General features: G+C 42.5%; 1 protein-coding gene across 12 annotated transcripts in view; it reads right to left on the reverse strand.

The window, feature by feature from the left end:
* APBB2 (amyloid beta precursor protein binding family B member 2) overlaps positions 1–25652 on the reverse strand; it is a 410561-nt gene extending 384909 nt beyond the window's left edge. For all 12 annotated transcript variants that reach the window (XM_074396049.1, XM_074396050.1, XM_074396052.1 and 9 more), the window contains exon 1: positions 25445–25652. The gene's annotated coding sequence lies outside the window, so the exon portion shown is untranslated. The remainder of the gene's footprint in view (positions 1–25444) is intronic.
* Positions 25653–26329: the final 677 nt, after the last annotated feature.

Below are 26329 nucleotides of genomic sequence, written 5' to 3' on the forward strand. Positions count from 1 at the left end.
AATGTCCTACATAGGTTATTTCTTTTCTTTTCTTTTCTTTTTTTGAGACAAAATCTTGCTCTGCTGCCCAGGCTGGAGTGCAGTGGCACCATCTCAGCTCACTGCAGCCTCCACCTCCTGGGTTCAAGCAATTCTCTGCCTCAGCCCCCAAGTAGCTGGGATTACAAGCACCCACCACCACATCTGGCTAATTTTTGTATTTTTAGTACAGATGGGATTTCACTATCTTGGCCAGGCTGGTCTTGAACCCCTGACCTCGTGATCCACCCACCTTATTATTGGCATGAGCCACTGTGCCTGGCTACAAAGGCTATTTCCTAAAGTTCTGTGATTAAATCAGAAGAGGTAGGGGAAAAAAAGAGCAAGTATCCAGCATGGAAAAAGGGATACATATCCACCTCTGTATTATTAGGTTTGGACACTGAATATCTTTTGTTGCACAGATTATGCATGAGGCAACATCATACTAATCATACATACCTGTCCATAAAAATATAGCTTGACTCCTGGAGTCAGCTAAACTTTATCTCCAAAGTAACATAAAATGGTTGTGGCAATACAAAGTAAAACACTTTAAGAAGATCTGAAAAAAAAAAAAAAAAAAAAAAAGCCAAAGAAAGCTAATCTACTTCTGATTAAGTAGCTTTGAAGAAATGGACCAAGGCTGGTCTGCTGTTTCTGATGAATGAGAGCAGCAAAAAGACTGGCAGAAGAAAAACCAGAGGGAGCTGTGGTTGGCCCATCATTTCCCACGTGGACCATGCTGAGGGGGACCCAAGCTCAGCATGGTCGATTTAATTCTCTCTAAAGAGGAGCTCCTCCCTAAGGAGGAGCTTGGCAGGGATCCAGTGGAGTCAGGTCACACCCAAGAGGTCAGAAACATCTCACTGACAGCCACCTTGCCTATTCAGGAAAGAAAATGCTCAGATTGATCTGACTGATAAAATATGTCACTCATGGGACCAGAGGACTGGAGTGGGGAGGATGAGGAGGGTAGACAATTTATACCACATGTATTTTCCTCCTTTGTCCACTTTAACCAATAAACAGCCTCCTCTCCCCCTTATTAAGACTGTGTGCTCAACATAATCGAACCACATGACTAGGTTATGAACCATCTGCAACAGCCTAATTCCCCTGCCCAACCTGATATCCACTGACATCAATAGCTATCAAATTATTGTTAAAGTTTATTTCTATGCATTCATTTGTTTTTATTTCTCCCCCAACTCTCCTTTAAAAATCCAAGTGTGAAAGAAGACAGTTCTATAGAGTCAACTAGTATTTAAGAAGGGCACTGAGAAGACACAATGGGGAAAGGACAGTCTCATCAATTAAGGATACTGGGAAAACTGGATTTCCACACACAAAAGGATAAAACTGGACCCTTATCTTACACCATACACAAAAATCAACTCGAAATGGATAAAAGATCTAAACATAACACCTGAGACCATAAAAACTCCCAGAAGAGAACATAGGGGGAAAGTTCCTTAACAATGGGCTTGGCAATGATTTTTTTGAATATAATGACAAAAGTCTGGGTCATAAAAGCAAAAATTAATAAATAAGACTACCTCAAACTACATCAAAATCTTTTCTGTGCAGCAAAGAAAACAATCAACAAAATGAAATGGCAATTTCATTTTGGACTATGGACTTGGAAAAAACGTTTGCAAACCGTATACCTGATAAGGGGGTCACTATCCAAAATTTATAAAGAACTCATACAACTCAGCGGTAGAAAAATTAATAACATGATTAAAAAAATAAGTAAGTCACCTGGATAGACATTTTTTCCAAAAGAAGACATAAAAATCTCCAACAGATATACAAAAAGAAACTTGACATCAATTAACCATCAGGGAAATGCAAATTGAAATTGAAAGCACTGCCAGGTACGGTGGCTCACACCTGTAATCACAGTACCTTGGAAGGCCGAGGTGGGCAGATCACCTGAGGTCGGGAGTTCAAGACCAGCCTGACCAACATGGAGAAACCCTGTCTCTAAAAAGAAGAAAGAAAACAAAGAAATTGAAAGCACTGTGAAAGCACTCACACCCATTAGGAATGCTGTTGTCAAAAAAGGTCAAGAGATAATGCTGTTGAAAGTGTGGAGAAAAGGGAACATTTGTACACTGTTGGCAGGAATATAGATTGGTGTAGCCATTATGGAAAAACAGTATGGAGGCTACCAAAGAAATTAAAAACAGAACTACTATATGAGCCAGCAATCCCTCTTCTGGGCATATACCCAAAGGAAATGAAATCACCACCTCATAAAGATATCTGCACTGCCACGTTCATTGCAAGATTACTCCCAATAGCCAAGATATGGAAACAACCTAAGTGTACGTCTACAAAGGAATAGATAAACTGTGGTATATTCATGCAACAGAATATTATTCAGCCTTATAAAAGGGGATCTTGCCATTGGCCACAACATGCATAAAGCTGGAAGATATTATGCTAAGTGATATTCTGCCAGACATGGAAAGAAAAATGCTGCATAATTCCACTTATATGTGGAATATTAAAAAAAAATTTTTTTAAATGTCAAACATACAGAGATAGAGAATAAAACAGTGAGATGGGATGGGAGAGGTAGGAAATACAGGTTAGAGGATATAGAATAGCAATTAAGTAGGATGAACAAGGCATCTAACAAACAATGATAGGACTACAGTTATTAAAACTGTATATTTGGGATTCCTGCTAAATGAATAGATTTTAGCTGCTCTTGGCACAGAGACAAAACAAAAAATAGGTAACTATGAGATGATGGATGTGTTGATTTGGTTCACTATAGTTCACTATAGATTTTACTCTCTGTATGTACCATACCATAACACCATGTTGTGTACCTTATATATAATCAATTTTTTAAAATCATTTTTTTATAAAAAGAAGATGGTTCTCACCAATCTGAGTCACTCACCAAGTGGGTGGCCTGTCTGAGAACCACAGGTTAAAAACACCATTTGATTGTGCCTCTCGTGTGCTGGGCAGTCCTCACTCAGTCACATCCCCCAGTGCAGATGTCAATGTATCACGTAAGATTTGGCCAATACTAAACATTTACAGGACCTGTTATCTGTCAGCAGTGACAAAATCAATGAAGTCCTTTCCCCTTTAAGCCCTTTCATTCCACCACTGCCGTTAAAGACCTATTTGCACCAAACCATAGCTGAGTCAAACCACATCTTTGATCACTGAGACCACATCAACTGATGTTGAGATGGGTCCTTTGAGGTGCTATGCTTTCCTGAGGCAGGAGAATAGGACAGGCAGGACATCGTAATCATAACAGAGGCCAGATTACCGGCCACTCTTCCCCTGCAGTGAACCTAAAGGCTTACTGACTAAGAAACTGTATTTAACATTTTTAATTCTATTTCTGGTCTTCTGAAGATGACCACCAAACTGCTGGTAGTGAGCTTGACAATGAACCTGTTCACAGTGAAACCTAAAGGCTTACTGGATACGAAACTGTATTTAAAATTTTTAAATGCAAAAGCAAAAACTGGTCGAGCTCTAGTTTCCGTTCACCTAATTTATGCGCTAAAATTATCTAACTTCGATATCCCTTTGTAGATAACCAAAGCATATTTATTTAAATAACGTTCCTCTCAATCTTTTTTGTCCACCAACTAACAACAGTAAAATCGGGAAAAGATGGTAAGACCTGGAAAAGGAACAAACGCAACTGGTACATACTCTATGACAGCCCTCTCGGGTACTTTACATATGCTATTTCCTACAAGCCCCACAACAACTTTCAAGAATGGAATTTTATTTTCAGTCCTGTGGATGAAGAGAACTGAGATGCATGAAGCTCAGGTGACTTGTCCAAGGTCACAGCTGGTGAAAGAGCTAGGATCTGCAGCAAGAACTGAAGGGTTCCAAAACCTCAGTTCTAGCCCTAGACCATGGTACTCCCACAGGGAGTCCTGAGCTCTCCAAATGGAAACCAGGGACTCCCCAAGGTAAGCTACTTTTCATCAGTGAAAAGCACACTAAGAAGTAGTCGTACAAGGGTATATGTTGAATGGCACAAATAAAAATATTAAAAATAACGGCAATAATGGAGAAGTAAGGATAAATTTGAAAACGTCCAGAACAGTGGTCACATTTCTTTTCTGATGGGTGTGGTAGGTATCAGTATCTAGAACATTAGTCCCTACTTTTTGGATTATTTCTATATTTGAAATATTTTGTTAAGAGTGAAATTTAGGCCAGGCACAGTGGCTCAAGCTTGTAATCCAAGAACTTTGGAAGCCCAAGGCAGGAGGATTGCTTAAGCCCAAACTTTGAGAAGTTCAAAACTATTGTGAGCAACACAGTGAGATTCCCCAAAAGTTTTAATCAGCTGGGTATGACGGTGTGTGCCTATCTTCCCAACTATTTGGGGGGCTGACACAGGAGGATCACTTGAGCCCAGGAGTTCAAGGTTGCAATGAGCCATGGCTGTGCCACTGTACTACAGCCTGTGCCACTTCACTCCAGTTTTTTTTTTTTTTTTGAAACTCTGTCTCACGAAAGAAAAAAAGACAGATAATTTATAGGCATAGATACACAGATATCTCAATATCGATATAATAAATATACACATCTGGGGTTGGGCAATGTGGCTTATGCCTGTAATCCCAGCACTTTGGGAGACCACAGCAGGTGGACGGCTTGAACCCAGGAGTTTGAGACCAGCTTGGGCAAGATGGTGAAACCCTGATTCTACAGAAAATACAAAAATTAGCCAGGCATGGTGGCATGTGCCTATAGTCCCAGCTACTTGCGAGACTGAGGTGGGAGGATCATCTGAGCCTGGATGCCACAGTGAGGTGAGATCATGCCACTGCACTCCAGACTGGGAAACAGAGCAAGACCTTCCCTCAAAAAATAAAGTAAAATAAATACACATATTTGAAAAGTTATCCAGACTATTAACTGTTAAACAATGAGTGGAAAGAGAGAACAGAGGCATTTGTACTTAATACTTAAAATAATTCCGTACATTGAAGTAAGATAAAACCTAAGGAACACTCACTCATAAGTTTTGTTTTTGTTTTTTTTTTTTAGTTTTTGCTTTTATTATTGACCTAATATTGAATATCTCATAAGTTTTCAGTGATAATTACTACAATTTAACAAGAGGCACAGTTTATTTTTAGATCTGACCCAGCGGATCAGGCCTCTCCCTTGAAATACATTGTCTTTGCTTGACTTCTAAGATGTCACACTCCCATGTCAGTGGCCACTGCTCCTCAAGTCCCCTTTGCCAACTCTTCCTCATCTGCCTAGCCCTAACCTGGCAGTGCTCTGAAAGTCTTCACCTCCCCTCTTACTGACTGTTACACTCCCAAACCTACAGCCGCCCTCCTCTCAGTCCCCTCCTCTAAGCTCCAAACTCATAGGTCCAACTGCCCGGCTCAAATCACCACTAGGATGCTGGTGAAACACCATGGTTGAAATCCCCACTGAAACCTGCTCCACTACAACTCCATTCACAGCAGCCTCCTGCTTCCAGCTGCTCCAACTAAGATTCTCCGAATCATCCTTGACTCCTCTCTTTCTATCATACCCCACACTCAATCCATCAGCAAACCCTGCTGGCTCCACTTGGAACAAACATTCAGAATCCAGTTATTTCTCGCCACTTTCACTGGTCCTACCTGCATCCAGGTCTCCACCATTCTCCCAAACCAGGAGAACCTCGCCACAGGTCTCCCTGTTTTGTCTCAGCACCCCTAAACTCTGATCTTACCACAGGACCAGAGGACCCTCATAAAATGTAAGTTACGTTGTTACCCTTGCCTAGAACTTTCACATCTTTGTTGGCATCAAAGTCAAGGCCCTTTCTGTGGCCTAAACAGCCCTACAGGTGTGTTCTAGCTCTCACCCCTACCCTTTGATCCTTCTGACTCCTCTACTTCTCCTCCCCTCACTGACCCCATTCCCTCCCTGCTGACATCCTCCCCTCCTGGAACACCTCTTCCCCCGATATGCACAACCCAGGGGATCCTCCCTCAACTCTTTCAAGTCCCCTCCCGAATTTAAAAAATCACATCCCCTCCTCCTAGCCCGCCCCCTCATCACCCATCCCTCAGTCCAGTTCATTTTTGATCACAGCACTTACACTTTGTAATGTCAATTACATACTGTAGTTAATTACTGCCTGTACTCCTGACACTGGGTGCAAGTGCCACCAAAGTTCAGATTTTCATCTGTTGTGTCCACTACTAGATCGCTAGCACCTAGTGGGTACTCAATAAACACATGCTGGATGAATATATAGGCAAACTTTGCTCAGCCACTTATTATCACCAACATTTTAAACACATTTAATGCAAAACAATTCTATTATCACCATTTTGTTGTTTCTTTCTGGAGTTTTTCAGAATAATTTTTAATTAAGCATCTCCCCCAAAACCTCACTGCCCCACATCCAAAGCTGGCCTTCTCTGCCCCTGTCACTGAGAAAAGTCCCTCACTGTTTTTTAGCAAGTGGGGAGAGGCTTAGAAAGTTTGACCCCAAGTGTTAACAATTATCTCCAAATGCTGAAATTTCTAGTGATGTTTACTTTTTACTCTCTTTTTGTCTGAGTCTTGCCATCGTAAGTACATTTTCTTTTCATGATCAAAGAAAACCACAATTGGAAATAACCCTCCTCTTCAAAAATAAAAATAAAACTAAGTGAGACCATGGCTGAAATCATGCATTTGCCATCATAGCTCTGAAATGTGTGGCAAAGAAATCCCACATGCTCCCCTTCCCCCTCTGAACACGGGCCAAGTGAGGCGGCACCACCATGGAGGGGGTGCTCCAGGGCTGGTTTTTAAAAAACTGTATTAGTTCAGAACATAGACGGATGTCACTGGGTAATCTGAAGACAATTAACAACAAACCAAAACTATCTTTAAATTGATCATTTAAAGATATAGGTGGTTCACCAGATTTAACAACAAAATCATGTTGGCTCAACATGCTAGTTTATTTTGTTTATTTTGCCTAATCAGCGGTCTGTACACAACTTTGTGCCAATGTCTGGCCTATATTAATACTGTTTTCTCCTGCTTGAATAATATGCATGTTATTTTTTCACCTCTTAATATCAGTGTTCAAATGGTGAAAGTTGTTTTCAAGAGAGTATACGGGCTCAAGGCCGCAGCATTTATCCAAGCCCACAGGAATCACTGAACTCAATTAAGAACATTTCATGAGCCTTCTTAATGCTTATCTTCCAATAGCAAATACAAGAGTAGTAAAACTAATAAAAGCCAGTATTTTCTGAGCACTTACTTTGGCCAAGCACTGATTTAAGCACTCCAAGTTAATCTACTTATTTAATCTTCTCAAAGCCTATGATCCCCACTTAAAAGATGAAAATACAGAGGCACAGAGAGGTCAAGAAGGTGGCTAAAGGTCATACAGCATAAGTGGCAGGATTTCAAACCGGGCTCCAGCGTCTACACTCTTGTAGCACTGTGAGTAACTGCTGGTGTCTGATGTATCTGCCCATGTCTTTAGAGATGCTTGCTCCCACTTCTTTAAGCTCTGTTCCTTTGCTGCCTGGAAACTCCTACTGGACCTTCAAAACTTATCTCAAAACAACTCTCCCTGACACTCCCAGGAGAATTAATCACACTGTTCTTTCTACCCCCATATTCTTTGTTCATATGCTATTTCACTAACATGTAGACGAATAGATCTCCCCCATTTGACTATGAGTTCTATGTGCATCTGATTTATGCATGAATTTTCCACACTTAATAAAATGCAAAAGAATGAATTTACAAATTCGAGGCCTTTCTGGTTTCATTTGATAATATAACAATACTCATTAAATGCTGACTATTCTAGGTACTTTAAGCATTTTAACTAATTTAATCCTTACAATAATCCTTCTGAGAAAGGTGCTGTTATTGTCACCATTTTGCAGATGTGGAGGTAGAGAAAAAAATCAAAAATTCCATCACTCCCCAAGGTCAGAGCTGATAAGAACTAGAATTTAAACCCAAGCAGTCTGGCTCCGTATTCACCACCTCCCTCTTACACGTCTCTGAGGTCCACAGGAAGGGCTACACCCAGTTCTTGCCCATAATGCTGCCACGTGGAACATGTCTTTCTTCATGCTAATGGAGGAATAAGCACCTGATGGATCTAGGACAGCAGGGATCCTGTCTGCCTGGGCCAATCTGGACACTTATCGGCTAGCATATGGCCTGTCCTTAAAGAGGAAATTTTGGAGATATCTGTCGAATTATCGAATATCATTTCCATTTAGTTTTGAAATGATTGGTTTTTGAAATATAATAGCAGCAAGTACTTTTTTTTTTTTTTTGAGATGGAGTCTCATTCTGTCACTCAGGCTGGAGGGCAATGGCGCAATCTCAGCTGACTGCAATCTCTGCCTCGAAGGTTCAAGTGATTCTCCTGCCTCAGCCCCCAAGTAGCTGGGAATACAGACACACGCCACCACGCTGAGCTCTTTTTTTTTTTTTTTTTTTTTGTATTTTCAGTAGAGACGGAGTTTCACCATGTTTGGCCAGGCTGGTCTCAAACTCCTGAGCTTGTGATCTGCCCATCTCAGCCTCCCAAAGTGCTGGGATTACAGGCATGAGCCACTGTGGCTGGCTGCAGTAAGCACTTTCAAAGTGCTACACATATATTATTTTATCCTTAAAACAACTATAGGAAGAAGGTATTCTTTTTAGTCCTGTTTTACAGATGAGTCAACTGCAGCACCATGAGGTTCAATAACTTGCCCAAGATCGCAGCATTAAAAGGTAAAACCAGGATTCAAACGCAGGCTGTCTGACTCCAAAGGCTTGTGGATTAAGTGTCCTGTGGCTGCAGTAACAAACTACTCTAAACTGGGTGTCTTAAAACAACTGAAATGTATTCTCTCTCTGTTCCAGAAGCTAGAAGTCTGAAATCAAGGGTGTTGGCAGAGCCACGATCCCTTCAAAGCCTTAACAAGAGAACCCTTCCTTGATTCTTCAAGCCTCTGGTAGCCCCAGGCATCCTTTGGTTGTGGCAGCACAAGCACAGTCTCTGCTCCATCTTCACATGGCCATCTTCCTTCTGCGTGTCTGTGTGTCTGTGTGTCTGTCTTTATATGACATTCTCCCTGTGTGTCTGTGTCCAAATTTCCCTCTTCTTCTAAAACTTAGAGAAAGCCACGATAACCAAAACAAAACAAAAACAAATGTCCTTCTTCTTATAAGGAAACCAGCCATAATAGATTAAGTACCCATCCTACTCCATCCAGTATGACCTCACCTTAACATCTGCAAAAACCCTTTCCAAAATAAGGCTACATTTACAGATATGAAGTATTAGGACTTCAAGGTATATATTTTGGGGGGACATAATTTAACTCATAACAGGTACCCTCTATAGAACTGACTCCAGAGATGCACAGAGATAATGTGAGTCTCTTTAACCAGTTATCTTATAAATGCAACATTTGCCAGTTCTCAAACTACTCTTCTGAGAAAAGAAATGGTTAATGGTTTGAGATTCCAGGTTTCTCTTTATACAGGTAAATGGAACCCATCCAAAACATACCCATACTTTAAGTAAATGAGAAACTTTCTTTATCATAAAAAAGCAAGTATTTCTTTAGAATAGAAGCCAGTTAATATACCCAAAAAAATCCAAATGAAATACTTACAATCTGCTTACCTGCCCACACTGCTAATTTATCATGCACCTCCTTTTCTTGCACTAAAGCGACATCTTTCAATTTTTTTTCTTTTTTTTTTTTAATTATACTTTAAGTTCTGGGGTACATGTGCAAAACATGCAAGTTTGTTACATAGGTATACACATGCCACGGTGGTTTGCTGCATCCATCACCCCGTCATCTATATTAGGTATTCCTCCTAATGCTGTCCCTCCCCAATTCCCCTCACCCCCCAGACAGGCCCCAGTGTGTGATGTTCCCCTCCCTGTGTCATTTGTTCTCATTGTTCAACACCCACTTATGAGTGAGAACATGCAAATATCTTTGAATTTTGACCAATGAACAATAATTAAATAATATTTGATAACAGCAACCTATAATTGATATTTCATTTGTTAAACTCTTAATAGAGGTGCCCACTTATTTTTAAAGTTCATGGTTCTTTGGGATCCACAGTTAACAGTTTAAGATTACGTGCAACTTTCAAATTTCCATTAACCTGACAATAACTAGCCTTCAAGGAAAAACATAAACGAGGTACACAATTATTCATGTAAAAGGGTATGTTTCAAATTTCTCTTATTAATAGCTTCACTGTTCTTCCAGAGTTTAGTGGCAAACCTGTACATTTGCTGTCTATTAGCTGTACTTTGTTCACTTCTAAATCATGAGAAATACATTCACCATGCACTGGCACCCTGATTTTCTCTGTATGCTAGAAAACAAAGAAATTTCCACAATAGGCTAATTCAGAATTTGGCCCTTTAGATAGATTTGGGGAAATTCTCTGGTATGAGTAATTGTTAACCAAACACTTCAAGAATTACTCTTTGAAATGATTGTTAACCAACTCATTTCCAGAATTACTATTTGAATGACATCAGATATAACTACATGAATATATTACACTAGTATCATCTACATGGTGAAAAGCACGACATAAGTTCCTTAACTCACTTTAAATACCAAAATATAGCATTCAAGTCACAGTGCACGGTAGAGCTGTTCAAAGCAAACATCGTGGGGAAAATGACATTTCTGAAAATAAAATTCTTAACATAAAATTCAATCTACTTTCTTGTATTCTATTACCGTGACTGAAATAGAAGCGGAAGAACTAACAGGTTATTCCAAAGGATAACTCAATTATTTTGGAAGAAATGAATGACCTATTTTTTAAAATAATATTAGTCTTTCTCTAGAAAAAATATACCACTATTAACATGGAATAATTTCGCAAGTAAAATTCTACTTTCCTAGTACACCACATTAAAATGCAATTTTCAGACTAATATATTTGCAAAGAATAGTTTGAGACCTCCCAGTTGCTCTCCCCTGGTGGCTGGAACTTATCCTCCCTAATTATCCTGAGCACATTCTCAGGACAGAATGCTCAATGATTCGAGAAATAACTGATTTTTTTTCCTAAGAAAACATCACAATACCAGTTATAATCCTTTAAAAGTATGTATCACTCTACAGGGTATGTAGAAATTTTCTGTTTAAAAAATGCAAAGTAGGTACAATTAGAACCAAATACAGGTAGCACTTCTGACATCTTTCTCACACTGACATCTTTCTCACACTTTCTCATACTGCTTATGTTCTATCTTCCTGGGGAATTCCCAATCTAGCAGCTCCTGCATTTTAAGAAAATATTCAGGGTGTGTGTGTGTGTGTGTGTGCTTGTGCATGTGTTTTCACATATGCTGAGTGCCTTCTTTGCAAATTCTGGCCCCATGATCTTCATCTAGTGCAACTCTAGCTACATGCCCTCAAACAACCTCAGTGTGCCTCACCTTCCCCATCTGTATTAGGAGATTACGACAGTATCTACCTCTTAGAAGTACGGCATCAAATGAGATAATCCATGCAGTACATTCATCACAGTGGCAGTTGCCTTACAGGCAGGGCTCATTAAACACTGACCATTATAATTCTTACAGGATCCCATAGGATTCCTACAGGGAAAGGAGGTAACTTGTTTAGGGTTAGCACGCTGATCAAATTAAACTCCCAATCAAATCCCAACTGATACTTTTCCCAAGCCTATCAAACTCTAATATGAAGTATCAAACACAGAGGGGCATCTATATTTTCTGATGATAATAAAAGAGAGGGGAGACAGATACAAATAAAAACCAAAACCATGTAGTTGAATAAAAAGTATTTTAAACCTACAGAAGGTTAAGCATCACTAATCCAAATATCTGAAATCTGAAATGCTCCAAAATATGAAAAGTGGCTAAATATCTTGATCACTTGCTCTAGAGAAAGCACTTTCACATGTTATCACAGTAAACCCTTCCCACAGCACAGCCAGGTAAGTATTGCTAACGATATTTAACAGACGGAGAAAGTACACGCGGCTCAGAGAGAAAAAGTTGTTCACCTCAGGGCACCCACCTATCTCCATCTAACCCAGAGTAAGGCCTGAATTTAAACCCAGATCTATATAGATAAAGCCTCTACTCTCTTTAGAACAACATGGGCAAGGAAAAACGCTAGGCCAGCTAGTCACTTGGCTTTGAGAATACACTCAGCAGGGTAAATGGGAAAGGTACCCACACAGTTTTGAGAACATCCAAATGAAGGTTCATTTTTACCAAATTAATTATCTCCAAAGTACAAGTCAATAATATACATGGCCAAAAATATACCCCACATAGATCATACCAAATTCACAATTTGAAACTTGTCTGGATAAGTAGCCTGGTGTCAGGGTCTGTGCCTTCCCTACCCCTGGGAGCTTCAGATCCAGCAGCAGGTTGCACTGAGGTTAGAACATGCCCCCAGGAGCTTCAGTCTAGTGCGAATTAATTTCTCCTTGGAATTTTAACTATTTTTAAGTGTATAGTTCTGCAGCATTAAGTACATTCACATTGTTGTATGATGATCGCCAGCATTCATCTTCAAAACTTTTCATCTTACTCAACTAAAACTTGGTACCCATTAAACAGTAACTCTCCATTCCTCCCTCCCCGCAACCTCTGGCAACTGCCATTCTGCTGTCTCTAAATTTACTGCAGGCAATGCATACAAGTAGAATCATACAATAGTTTTCCTTTTGTAACTGGCTTATTTCACTTAGCATATGCCAGTTCTCTTTTGTCCCCAGTTAGTCTCCTTAAAGAAACACCCTGAAATGCACATCCTTTAGAGGAAACAAAAATGAACACACAAGAATTATTTTTTCCCTTTTACTTATTGCTAACAGGATATAAAAACACTAAGGATGCTTGGGAAGGAAGAAGAAAGATAACGCCAACAAAATTATCCACAATTCCACCGAGAAACCATACTATTTTTGTTTCTATTCATTCTCTTATAATCTTTGGCTTTATGCAAACAAATTTTTTACAACTGCCTCACACAGAAACATTCACACTGAATTCTTTAACTTAACCATTTATCAAAATGATGTATCTCTGAGCATTTCAAAAATTAACTTTCAAGGTCAATACTAAGGTAAAATAAATGTACTTTAATGAAAATCTGTACTCATCAAGCCCTCCTGCTATAGAAAAAAGTTTAAACTACCTGAAGTTTTGTTGATAAAAAGAAATTGTTCTCGACAAGATGGCACTGCATTGTTAATAACTGGTGCTGCAGAAAGTAGGCAAATGTTCAAACCTTCACAAATGTTCGTATAAAAATCACTTAAATATTAAGCAATTGCGGCCCCCCTTATCTCATCATCATGTCTCTCAATGGAAAAACAGCACAACAGGATCTAATGAAAATCCTGTTTTCTTTACAGGAAATAAAGATAACCATACCACAAATCAACATTATCCTCAGTTTTTTAAAACTAGTTTTTCTTGCAATCCACATTTTCAGAACTAAGAGGAAGAAAAAATAAAAATTCAATAAAACACCTCATCTTATTTTTATTTCTACTTACAGCTTGTAAATACACACACACACACACACACACACACACACACACACACACACCAGCAGGATCCAGTACTAGTAAAGGAAAATGATTTAAACTGAAATAAAATTCAAGTCAGCAGGAGATGACTTTGATCATGAGACAATGATACATAAACTGATGGAATGCAGAACTTCCTTTATTTATCTTAGTAGAAATAATTTCAAATCTTGGGAAAAGGGGTATTTTGAGAAAATGACACTGATCCAACTGCTAAGTCTCATGAATAAGAACAGTGAGTGTTAATTTTGTTTCACCCCTGTTGACATATTTTCTGCTCAAATCATTGGAATATATTTTATTTGAATGCCAGAGTTTCCCCTTCTGAATGTTGCGACACAGAGACCCGGTCCACAGTAATAATATCCAACATATTGATTGTTCATACTTCCTGTCTCATTTAGGGAGAGCACAAATGCCATAAACACAGAGTATATTAACAAGGGCCCCAAGTCTAAGCTCCCAGAACCAGACGGAACCTACAGGAGCAGTAAGCCCTAATTCTCCCCAGTACTCCAGACCTGATTCCCTGCCTGTGTGGGCTGTTTCCTGGGGCATCTCCCTCTATATCTCCAGCTCCATCAATCCTCTCCTCAGCCAAACTGTACTGCATCTTTCTGGAAAGTGCTCCAAGCATAAGAGATCGGCAGCCCAGGATGGATGTCTCCTCACATCCCTGACAACTGAGCCAAACACTCTTTTACTCTATATTGTTTTATCTTTAAAAATATGCTGCTCAAAAAGACCCATCCTGGAGTCTCTCTCAAATGAAAATTTTGAATGAGCCTGCCCCACCTTGTCCACTTTCCCACTTGCTGTGCAAAGCAAGAACCATAAAGATATCAGAGAATAATGTTTAAGCTACTTCCTGAAGGAGTACTGAAAGACAGGTAAAGAACAGACAGCGGGGATGGTTGCAGGCAATGGGAACAGGGGATAAAAGCCGAAAGGCCAGAGGAAACCTGGCATGTTGTAAGAACAAGATGGAGAGCAGATCAGGAAATATGTTCGGTGCCTCACCAGAAAACTGAGACTTCATCCTGAGGGAGTCCCTGAAGGGTTGGGAGGACATGCCCAGACCTGCGGAAGATTTCAGATCACCTTGGAGGCAGTGTACAGTAGAAGAGACCAGGGAAAAGGCGAGTGCAACCTCCAAGGTGAGAAGCAACTGAGATGGGAAGGAAGGTGGAGATGCTTTCAGAAACTGCAGGTTCCGCACAGGAGCCAGAGTCAGGGTGCCTTAAGGAATGGTAAGATGGAGGTCCCAGGTGCACTGTGGAATAGACTAAGCATCCCTTCTACTGGAAGCTTTGCCCCACAGATTCCCCACGCCCAACCAGGATAAGTGCTGGTCTGGGATGCACTGAGTATTTCTCCCAGTAATACATATTACATTGTACCATCATTCATTCTTTAGCTCTCAGCCTTTCTCCATAGACCCAGAGCTCTGAGCAGGCAGAGGCAGTGGCCATCCTGGTCAGTTTCCACATGTGGCATCTGGAACAGTGCCCAGGACTTGGGAAGGCAAACTGAGTGAACAGAGCTGGATAAGCCAAGAGGCCACTGTTCTCACTCAGGGGAGAGATGACTGTGTCATGGGGAAGGAATTAGAAAGAAACAACAACTGAACTTCTTAATTTTTCTGTAGTCTGTTGATACCATTCAAAACACTGAATGAACTCTTTCCAAGTCAATTACGTTAGGAACATTCAACAGTAAATCTGGTCTGTTGTGTCAAGTCCACAAAAGCTCATCTCTCTGTGGAAAGTCAGAAAGGATCATGGTTTGAGCACTTTTACAAGTAAAAATGAGGCATAATTCTAGGCCACAGAGAAACTGCCATCTCATTGAGATAACAAGTTTGCCTTCCTTTGTTTTCAGAACAATTCTGCAAAGCCTCAAAGCAGAGGATGGAAACATTTCAAATCCTGCTGACATAGTCTGCATCTTTGCTTCGATTTTTAGATATGATTCCAAGCAGCCAGATAATGTTGTGACCCAATTACGAGGTATTTTGGAAGTAGTAGGGACCTAACTTGGGAGTGGAGCTGGTGGGTGTAGAGGGAAGAGTTACTAAGCAAGCACTACCACCTGCCTCTCAGTCCTTCACGGGATTTTACAGAGAAGGGAGCTATGACAATCAGGAAGCAATGCAACAACTCCCCTGACCCGCTTCCCATTTTCTCACCATTCCCAAAATAGACAGAGCTAAAAAAAAAAAAAAAAAAAAAAATCACAAATATAATTCTCCGCCCTCTAGGGGAAAGCTCATTAAGGGCATAAATTTGCATCCCTGGGAAAAAAAAGGATAAAAGTCAAAGCTACTGAAAACCTTAGAATCAAGAGATGGAAACAATGGGAAATGAAGCCAATGGATGAAAAGGAACTAGGAAAACATAAAAATAAGGGCCATTTCTTACATCAAAGCATACTTAGAGGTAGTGCTACAAGTTCGACTGCCCTGGATTCTCCCAACTTAAGCTCTTTCGAGTCAAAAGGTAAGGTTTTTGTTTAAAACTAAAAATAATAATAGTGGTTAAGTTCTTATTTCACATCAAGTATTGTTCTATTCATTCATTCCTTGTCGTACATTCACTCATAAAATCTTCATAACCATCAAATTATATAAGTACAACTGAAATTCCTATTTGCAGATGAGCAAACTGAGCACTGTGTAATTCTGTTGTCTTTTGTCATATGACTATTAAATTGCAGACCAGTACTGGAACTTGACCACTAAACCCCTACTGCCTCCTTATAGGGCTATCCTGTGCACACGTTGTAGGATGCTACTAGAAGTGACATTCTTAGCCTCTTCCTACTAGATGCTGGTAGTTCTTCCTCCACAGTCACAATGATCAAAATGTCACTGCCAAATGTTCCCCAGTGAGCAAAACTGTCCTGTTTAAGAACTACTGCCATAGAGATTTGAAAAGCCAAATTCCAAATTCCCTTACAAAAGGAGTAACAAATCCTGGGTGGTGGGTAGTAAAAAACAGAGTACAAGAGTTCCATTGATTTAAGGAAAGATGAGAAAGGAAACAGCTGAAGGGTTTGCCATAGTGGGAATTTTACATGAGGAGTCACTGGCCACAGCTCTTGCCACTCTTACAGGGTTAGGACAGCCTTCCTTCCCCTCCACTCCCATCACACACATGCCTCTACTGCAGCACCCTGTATCCAATGTTCTGGTACATTCCTCTCTGTCTTCCTGAACTTAGGGCAGTGCCGGGCACAAAGTATGTACTCAATAAGCATTTGCTGAACAAAGTAATGAACAAATGAAGCTAAGGTTTCTGGGTGTCACCAAATGAATGTCTCTCTTCACTAGTGTCCTGAAAAAGGTATAAATAGTCCTTGGTTCTTGGAGAGGACAAGAGGTTCTGATCAGATAATCTGAAGAATCTGAGTCTGAATCATCAATGCTTCCCAAGGTGTCTCTACATCCAAATCATGCCTCAGCTGTGTTTGCGATGTGGTGTAAGATCATTTTGTTGAAATGTCCCAAAATTTTAACTGTATTAGTTCCCCCAGGAATGAACCAACTCAAGAAACCTAACTCATGTTAAGAAAATTCTGAGTTATTCACTTCTACTGACAAACAGTACCACCTAGCAAATTGGGATATTCAATATGGCAGGTCAACTGACTCTCTTGCCCAGTACAAAAGTCTACCTGAGAAACTGAATGAAGATCAGAAGGGAAGAACAGAGCCAGCACCAAAGGGCAAGCAGGATGCTGCCAAGGAGAGGCACCATGCCCATAATCCCAGGGAGGCTGGGAGTGTGGATCACTTGAGGTCAGAAAGAAGTTCAAGACCTTCCTGGCCAACATGGTGAAACCCTATCTCTACTAAAAATACAAAAATTAGCCGGGGGTGGTGGCAGGTGCCTGTAGTTCCAGCTACTCAGGAGGCTGAGGCAGGAAAACTGCTTGAACCTGGGAGGTGGAGGTTGCAGCGACCCAAGATTATACCACTGCATTCCAACCTGGGTGACCAAATGAGACTCTAGCTCAAAAAAAAAAAAAAAAGAAAGAAAGAATTTGTTGTTGTTTTGACACTCCTTCTTCACCCCACAATAGCAACCAAAACTAAAAGTGAATAACAGTAATTCCAAATCACTCTGAAGCTTCCTCTAGCAATTCAAGGCTCACCCTGGATGGCATGATACTGCAGGAGTCCAGGCCACGCTGGCTATTACACAATTCTAGCTTCTATTGACCTATCACCATTTCCTAGAATCACTAAGAATTGCTAAAGTGTGTTATTTGCCAGAAAGAGGCCTGCATGCAAAGAATCAAATGTCAAGATACATCTCCAGGTTTGCCTGCTAAAATTCACATTTCTTTTTTTGTTTTGTTTTGTTTTTTGAGACAGAGTTTCGCTCTTGTTACCCAGGCTGGAGTGCAATGGCGTGATCTCGGCTCACTGCAACCTCCGCTTCCTGGGTTCAGGCAATTCTCCTGCCTCAGCCTCCTGAGTAGCTGGGATTACAGGCATGCGCCACCATGCCCAGCTAATTTTTTGTATTTTTAGGAGAGATGGGGTTTCACCATGTTGACCAGGATGGTCTTGATCTCCTGACCTCGTGATCCACCCGCCTCGGCCTCCCAAAGTGCTGGGATTACAGGCGTGAGCCACCACGCCCGGCCCTGAAATTCACATTTCAATCACTTGCCCATTCTGCTCCCTTAGACCCTCATCTTTCATCTTGGTGCTTTCCTTGTCATTCTCAAGCTATAATTCAAGAGTACTCACTGACTCCCAGGGAACTTTCAAAATTAATTGGTTCACCGTTCCTAGACCCTTGGGTGACTATATTCCTGGAAAGCCCAGAGGACCCATCAGCCAACCCACAAACTCCACATGTTGGCCTGGCCTCCGTGACTCAACTCAATCCCAAGAGCAGGCCTCTTTGCATCTCAGGCCCAGATTCCCAGACTTACCAATTTCATGGACCATTAAGCTACCAGATAAAAATATTCCCATCAAATCATAAAAGAATCTTACCCAAAAATGAGAAGGGCATAATATCAGAGAAAAGGACACATCTTCTCATTTGAACAATTGTGACATACTCACTACATCATTATCATTGTTGTGATAGGAACAGCGAAAACTACTAACCAACAGTAAATGGCCTGTGGGTCCATCATGCTCTGCATATAGGAGATACTCGGTTACTCTTAAATTGTATGGAAACTGAGCTCTGATTTACAAGACAGGGACACATCCCATATCACCAGCAATGCCAAGCCTTCCTTCTTCAACAATGACATTTCCGTTTACCCTCTGGAATTCTGAAAATTCTCTCCAATCTATCTCACCCTCCTAAACACACGCTTTTCCTTCTAGTTCGATTCCAATATTCTGCATTGTTTTTTCTTTTCTTTTTTTTTTTTTTTTTTTGAGACACAGTCTCGCCCTGTCACCCAGGCTGGAGTGCAGTGGCGTCGTCTCAGCTCACTGCAACCTCCACCTCCTGGGTTCAAGCGATTCTCCTGCCTCAGCCTCCAGAGTAGCTGAAATTACAGGTGCACACCACCATGCCTGGCTAATTCTTGTATTTTTAGTAGAGACAGAGTTTCACCATGTTGGCTAAGCTGCTCTCAAACTCCTGACCTCAAGTAAGCCACCTGCCTCAGCCTCCCAAAGATCCAGGATTACAGGCGTGAGCCACCGTGCCAGCCTCTGCATTCTTTTTCATCAACTTAAAAAAAACAACACTCTTCCTCCCACTCCAAGCATTCCTGAAGCATACTTGCCAATAAGTTACACTTCAGAAACTTCAGTTATTACTTAGCAAACAAAGTTTGCAAGATTTCCACAAGACGTAAAGAAAGGATAAAATTGGTAAACTTTAGGCCGGGCGTGGTGGCTCCTGCCTATAATCCCAACACTTTTGGAGGCGGAGGCAGGTGGATCACGAGGTCAAGAGATTGAGACCATCCTGGTCAACAAGGTGAAACCCTGTCTCTATTAAAAATACAAAAATTAGCTGGGCATGGTGGAGCGTACCTGTAGTCCCTGCTACTCGGGAGGCTGAGGCAGGAGAATTGCTTGAACCCAGGAGGCGGAGGTTGCGGTGAGCCGAGATCACGCCATTGCACTCCAGCCTGGGTAACAAGAGTGAAACTCCGTCTCAAAAAAAAAAAAAAAACTGGTAAACTTTGTTTATAGCCACTGTCAAGTCATTAACCAACAACAAAGAAAATCTTTAATCCATCCTTCTAGCCATTCATTTCTTTCCATGTTCTCTTCCCATATTTAGCCATATGAATCTGTACATTTTATATACCAATAAATTATACATTGGGATTTTTCTCTCATTATAAAAGAAATGTATGTCCATTACCGAAAACAAGATAAGATTCAAACAGTATGGAAATAGATTATATAGAAAGGGAATATCTCTTGTAACTCTACACACAAAGAGCTCTGATCCCTTTAAACTCACCAAGCTTCTTCTTGCCCAGTTGTGTGACTTGCCCTTTCACCCTCTCTGCCCTTCCTCTCTCCCAGCTCTCATCTAATGTCTGGAATTAATGCCCCATTCCAAACAGGGGTCCAGGAACCCTGGAGCCTGGTTATGATTAGAGGAACTAGAGTCACTGTCCCTTTATTATCAATTATTTAAATGGGATAACGCCTCACTGCCTCACTTAAAGGTTAATAAGGCTAAGTTTTGTGAGCCTCTTGAAAGCAAAGTGCACTAAAAACACCAAATAGGATTGGTTTCCTTTGCTCTCTGCCCCATCACAGCTTGCCAAGAGGAAAAAAGAAAAAAAAGTTCATGATCCTGCTGATGACACTGAGTAGACACATTTCACCAGCCACCACTCCTGCTACTGCCACAGCCAACCACAGGCATCTGTCCAACATAATGACAGGGCTAACATTAAATGAGAATGAAAATCGTATTCAAGAGACCAAGGGCTGCATTTCTCATCAAGGGTAGAAGGCAGAGGATGGGACACAGGAAAGGCTTGCCAAAATTTCACAAGGGTGGGCCTGGGAAGCAAAGCACAGGACACCCTCCCCTGCAGCCTAGGTAGAGGCTTCTCTCTCAGACTATCTGTGTGCCCAAGAGCAGAAAATCTCCCCTCAAAAAATGCTATGCAGTTTCAAATGTCAAATACCCTTTACCCAAATCTAATCATTTCCTTCTCTCCTTCCTAGACTGGCAGGGCCACAAAGAGTTAATTTTATGACAACCATTTTATAATAAATGATAACTAAAAGGGAAGTAGGAATTGGGCAAAAAAAGAAGGGCCTTCGACAAAGCACTAACAAACCAGACTTAGGGAAACCCAAAATCAGCTCCAACTGATGCTCTAAACCAGTGGTCCCAGACAGGGTCCGTGGAAGACAATTTTTTCAAGGACGGGGTGCGGGATTGGGATGAAACTGCTAGATCTCATATCATCAAGCAGCAGATTCTCATAAGGAGGGCACAATCTAGATCCCACACATGTGCAGTTCACAAAGGGTTCACAGTCCTATGAGAATCTAATGTCGCCACTGATCTGACAGGAGGTGGCGCTCCGGCAGTAAAGCTCACTCGCCCACCACTCACCGCCTGCTCTATGGCCCAGTTCCTAACAGGCCATAGACCTGTTTGGGTTCAAAGCAGTGGGGACCCCTGCTATAAATGAAGACCTCCCCCCTCTAATGGCTGCATCACAGTTCTCTAGACTGGGACAAGAAGAGCCCAAAAGACAACCAGAGGGTGACTGCAGCTCTCTCATTTTACAGATGGGAAAACAGAGACCCAGAGACGTGAACTGACTTTTCCCAGGTAACACAGTGAATCAAAGTAAGGGACAAGCCAGCTTCAAAGGGAAGTCTTTGGGATCCCTGGTTAGTGGTCTTTCCTCCAAATCCCACCACACCCTTTATTATGGAAAGTCTGTCACTCTGCCTTTGACAAACCATTTCAGCTGAGAGAAATGTCATCAACACAAACACATATCAGCATGCAGAAAGCACACTAATAATACATTAACATCAAAATGGCTAATCTGGGTTTATCTTCCTGACATCTAATTTTATTTGTTGGTAGTGCAACAATGTTGAAAATAAATGAACACAAAACAGCTTTAAAATATGGATAGAAGCTTCTTGAAAACACTCAAATTATTATGAAGATACGCTGTTCCAATCAAACTTAATTCTAAATAACAAATCAAAGATGCTTTAAAAGAGAATGCTTATTGAATAATGATGGAACCAATTCAAGATATTCTCATATAAGATAAAAGCTTAAAGCTCTATTGCTGTGCAATCAAGACTGCCCACCTTTTCAGAGGGGTTTTCTTAGACAGCTGACATTTATACACAGATGCTTAGAGCATAAGATGATATATACAAAAACTTAATAGGATAATAGGACACATAATAATCACTGAACTAGCCTGGCACGGTGGCTCACACCTGTAATCCCAGCACTTTGGGAGGCCGAGGCTGGTGGATCTCCTGAGGTCAGGAGTTTGAGACCAGGCTGCCCAACATAGTGAAAACCCATCTCTACTAAAAATACAAATGTTAGCCAGGCGTGGTGGCAGGCGCCTGTAATCCCAGCTACTCAGGAGGCTGAAGCAGAAGAATTACTTGAACCTGGGAAGTGGAGGTTGCAGTGAGCCAAGATCATGCCACTGCACTCCACCCTGGGTGACACACTGAAACTCCATCTCAAAAAAAAAAATAATAATAATAATAATAATAATAAGCATTGAACAAATGCTGGTTTCCTTAATCCCATGTAGGAAAGTAAGTATTCCCCACATAACCAGTAATAACTTATTACAATACTTCCCTAGAAGTCTGTCCCACCCCACCACCACCACCCGCCCCCGGAAAACTTAAGGTGTTATATCACAAGGGTATTGTCTTTTTTTATTTTATTTTATTTATTTATTTTGAGATGGAGTCTCACCGTTTTGCCCAGGCTGGAGTGCAGTGGCGCAATCTCGGCTCAATGCAACCTCTACCTCCCAGGTTCAAGGAATTCTCTTGCCTCAGCTTCCTGAGTAGCTGGGATTATAGGCAAGAGCCACCAAACCTAGCTAATTTTTGTATTTTTTGAGAAGACAGGGGTTTCACCTCTTGGCCAGGCTGGTCTCAAACTCCTGACCTCGAGTGATCTGCCCAGCGTGGCCTCCCCAAGTGCTGGGATTATAGGCATTAGCCACCTCACCCTGCCAGGTATTGTCTATTTTTAAAGTGAAATTTTAAAAGGTACAGAGACATAACTTTCCATTTTTCTTTTTTTTTTTTTTTTCCTTCAACTTTTATTTTAAGTTCCCGGTATGTGTGCAGGATGTGCAGACTTGTTACACAGGTAAACAAGCGCTATGGTGGTTTACTGCACAGGTCAACTCATCACCTAGGTATTAAGCCCAGCATCTATTAGCTATTCTAGCTATTCTTCCTGATGCTCTCTCTTCCATTTTTCTTAAAAGATAAATTTAGATACCCAGTAATCAGGATAGTCCACACATAACTATTCTAATATGCTGGCAAGGCTCTCAGAATTCATTCCTGTGGTAATAGAAAAATAAAAGCATTCAATATTCATATGCTGTTGCTTCTCCGGCGGCAGGAAAAGCAAATAATCATCAAAAGGTTGAAACGTGACAAAAAGTAGCAATTCAAAAATATTTTGTTTGTACATGTGGATTCTTAGAATATACAATAGTCTTCCCAAATAATTTTGGAATCAGTATTCATATTATTCCAGTTAAGTGTAAATGCCAGTATTTTACACTTTAGCTCATCAAGGTTTCTTTTTTTTAGAGACAGGGTCTCACCTTGTTGCCCAGGCTGGAGTGCAGGTGCGTGATCATAGCTCACTACAGCCTCAAACTCCTAGGCTCAAGTCCTCCCACCTCACCATCAAGCTTTTCAATTACCACTTTATAAAAATGTCAGAAAGCCGGTTCACATTGGCTCCTTGAAGGTGAATTTATTCAGTTAAAAGTATGCATTTGAAGAGGGAATAAAAGTATAGGACCTAAAAACCTTCCGTGGAAAGGATCTCAACTTTAGAGTCCTTTCTCAAAGGCTCTGAGCAAATATCTAGAGACATGGTTTCATCCAGTTTATGAAGACCATGGGTGACTTTGGGGTCATCCAGTACATGGACAACGAAAGCACAGCCACTGAAAGCTTGCATCAGCCCCAGGATCAGCCCACTGTACTCTACTGCCACCTGTGTTCTCTCAGCATTTCCCCAGCCTGGAGGTTTCCCCGTCCCAGCCACAAATATCATCCTTTATGAACGATGCCATTTCTAGGATGCTGCAAGTTATTATAAACAACTGTTGAACAAATATTGCTTACAAACTACAAGTTGAAAACGAGAAGGTTGCTACCCAAGTTCATGAAGAAATCCCCTTTCAAAGATTCCATCTGTTCCTAAAAGGCCAGCCACAAAAATTCTAGTACTCTGCATTATTATGGCCTCTTGAGGACAAGATTTGAAATCTCAATCCATGACAAGATTAAAAAAAAAAAAAAAAAAGGCAAGATTTAAGAGAGCAAAATCCAGAAACAACAGATCAGGCTGCCACTGTGTGTTTGTTTTTTAAATCAGTGAAGTATGAAAACAAATGACAAAACCATGCCAACCTCACAAAGTTTCCTCATTCCTTGGAATTCAAACACCACGGCTGGCAACATTTTGATAATCCTTTAGGTATTTCACGTAAGTAATTGGGCACAATGTAAAGCCAGTGACTGAGGGACTTAAACAAACTGTCCCCTCCGAGAGCCCATTTGGAGCTTCCGAGGCTGACCTTATTCTCCTCTCAATTTCGACCGTCCTCAACCACTCAATCCATCCAAAAACGTCTGTGACAGTCGTGGCTCTAAAACCGCGCAGAACTTAACTACAGAACGATCGGTCGCAACTCCAAATACGATTTACCCGGATTATTTTTTTTAATTCCTGTCCCGCTCTCCCTCGGCTGTTTGCCCCGAAGCCGTGATCTAGACTTCTTCACCGACGTGGAGACCACCTTTCATTGTTACTGTGGGTCTCGGCATCCCTCCCTCCGTCCAGCTCTGTTCTCACCGCACAAATGTCATTTCCAGCGTTCCACCCTCCATTCTGCCCGGCGGGCAGCGCAGGGGCTTTCAAAACCCAGGGGCCAGTTTCCCGTAGTCGGTCCCCTCTGCACAGCCATTTTCTAGTTAAATGCTCTCTCTGCCACCTAGGGGGAAAAGTTCCTTTTCCCCCTTATGTGTCTCAGCGGCTGGCCTCTGAACCCCTCGTGGAAAGCCAACCCTGGCTCCAACTCCCCGGCAGGAGTGCGCTGCCGCCCGGGAGGGACAGCCCAGCCGCACAGCAGAGGCCGGTGCCAGGACTAGGGGGTGTGCGCTCTTCCCGCCGGCACCCACCCTCACTTTTCCCCTCCGCAGTCCCCACCCGGGCGCGCCGCCTCCAACCCGGTCTCCCCCGCCCCAGGCCCGGCCAAGCCGGGGCTGCTGAGGGAAAGAGGGCGCCGGGAAGCGGGAGGGATGGAAGTCAAGGAGAGTGAGCCCGCAGTCGCCGTGCCACTGGCCTGCGGCGCGGGCGCAGGGCGCACGGGACTCCGCAGCGGGAGCCCCGCTGCAGATGCCACGGCAGCTGCTGCAGCTGTGGCTGCGGCTGAGCGGGCGGCAGTGGCCGCGCAGCCCCGGGGCCGGGAGCAGAGGAGCAGCAGCCGGGGGAACCTGCAGCCGCTCGCCGCACGCTGCTGCCGCTGCCCGGGTGTCTCCCCAGCACTCTCGGGCTGCCCCGTAATGCGGGGCAAAGGCAAGGAAGAAAGCAGGGCTCACCAGTGGTGCGCGCGGCGGTCGCCTCGGCTCCGGCGCCCGGCGTCTCTGCTCCAGTCTCGCCCTCCCCGGAGCGCCCAGATCAGCTGCGGCTGCAGCGCACAAGCTTCCTACTTGAGATCAGAACGGGCTCCAGCGACTGAGCATGCTCAGTGTCGCTCTGCGAGTCCCGCGTAGGGAGCGGCGCCGACGAGATTCCACTTCTCCAGGCTTTGGCGGCGGCTGCGCGAGGGGAGGCTGGAGGAACCCGGCGGGGCGGGGGCCGAACGGGAGAAAGGCGGGGCCGGGGGGGCGGGGGCCCGGCGGAAGGGGGCGGGCCGCGCTCCCAGGGCGACCCCTGCAGGTGGAGGCGGCGGGGCCTTCGGGAGGCAAGCTCTCCAATCGCCTGGGAACAAGCAGGAAGGCAATAGGTGCCCCAGTGAGACCCAAAGGCAGGACTTGCGGTGCAGCCCGGGTATCCCCTCCATGTGGATGATGTCTGTCTGCACCAAAAGGCAGTTGGTTTACCTTAGCCCTGGCTTTTCTCCCACATGCAAGCATTCCCTGGCAATAGGAAAATATCCCCACAGGAGAGCTGCCCACACCCACACAGGCCAACTGTAAATTGTAGGCGAGACCTTCTCCTTCCTTCTGCCTCCTATCCCACTCCCAGGCATATGCCACACACACACTTTTCTTTGATCCGGAAATCACAAGATGACACCAGGGGAGAAATACAACTGCAGGGGAGGAAAAGCAGATTTTCCTTTCCACCGCCAATAATATTATCTGTAACTAATTCTAATCGTGCAAGCAAGGCCCTGATGAGAGTCAAGTCTCAGTAAGTGGTAAACCGTGTTCTGCCCCAGACACTGTGAATGACATACCCAAAGTATCCTTAAGATTGCT

Source organism: Saimiri boliviensis, chromosome 3 (genome assembly GCF_048565385.1).
Source record: "Saimiri boliviensis isolate mSaiBol1 chromosome 3, mSaiBol1.pri, whole genome shotgun sequence".
Classification (NCBI taxonomy): Eukaryota; Metazoa; Chordata; class Mammalia; order Primates; family Cebidae; genus Saimiri; species Saimiri boliviensis.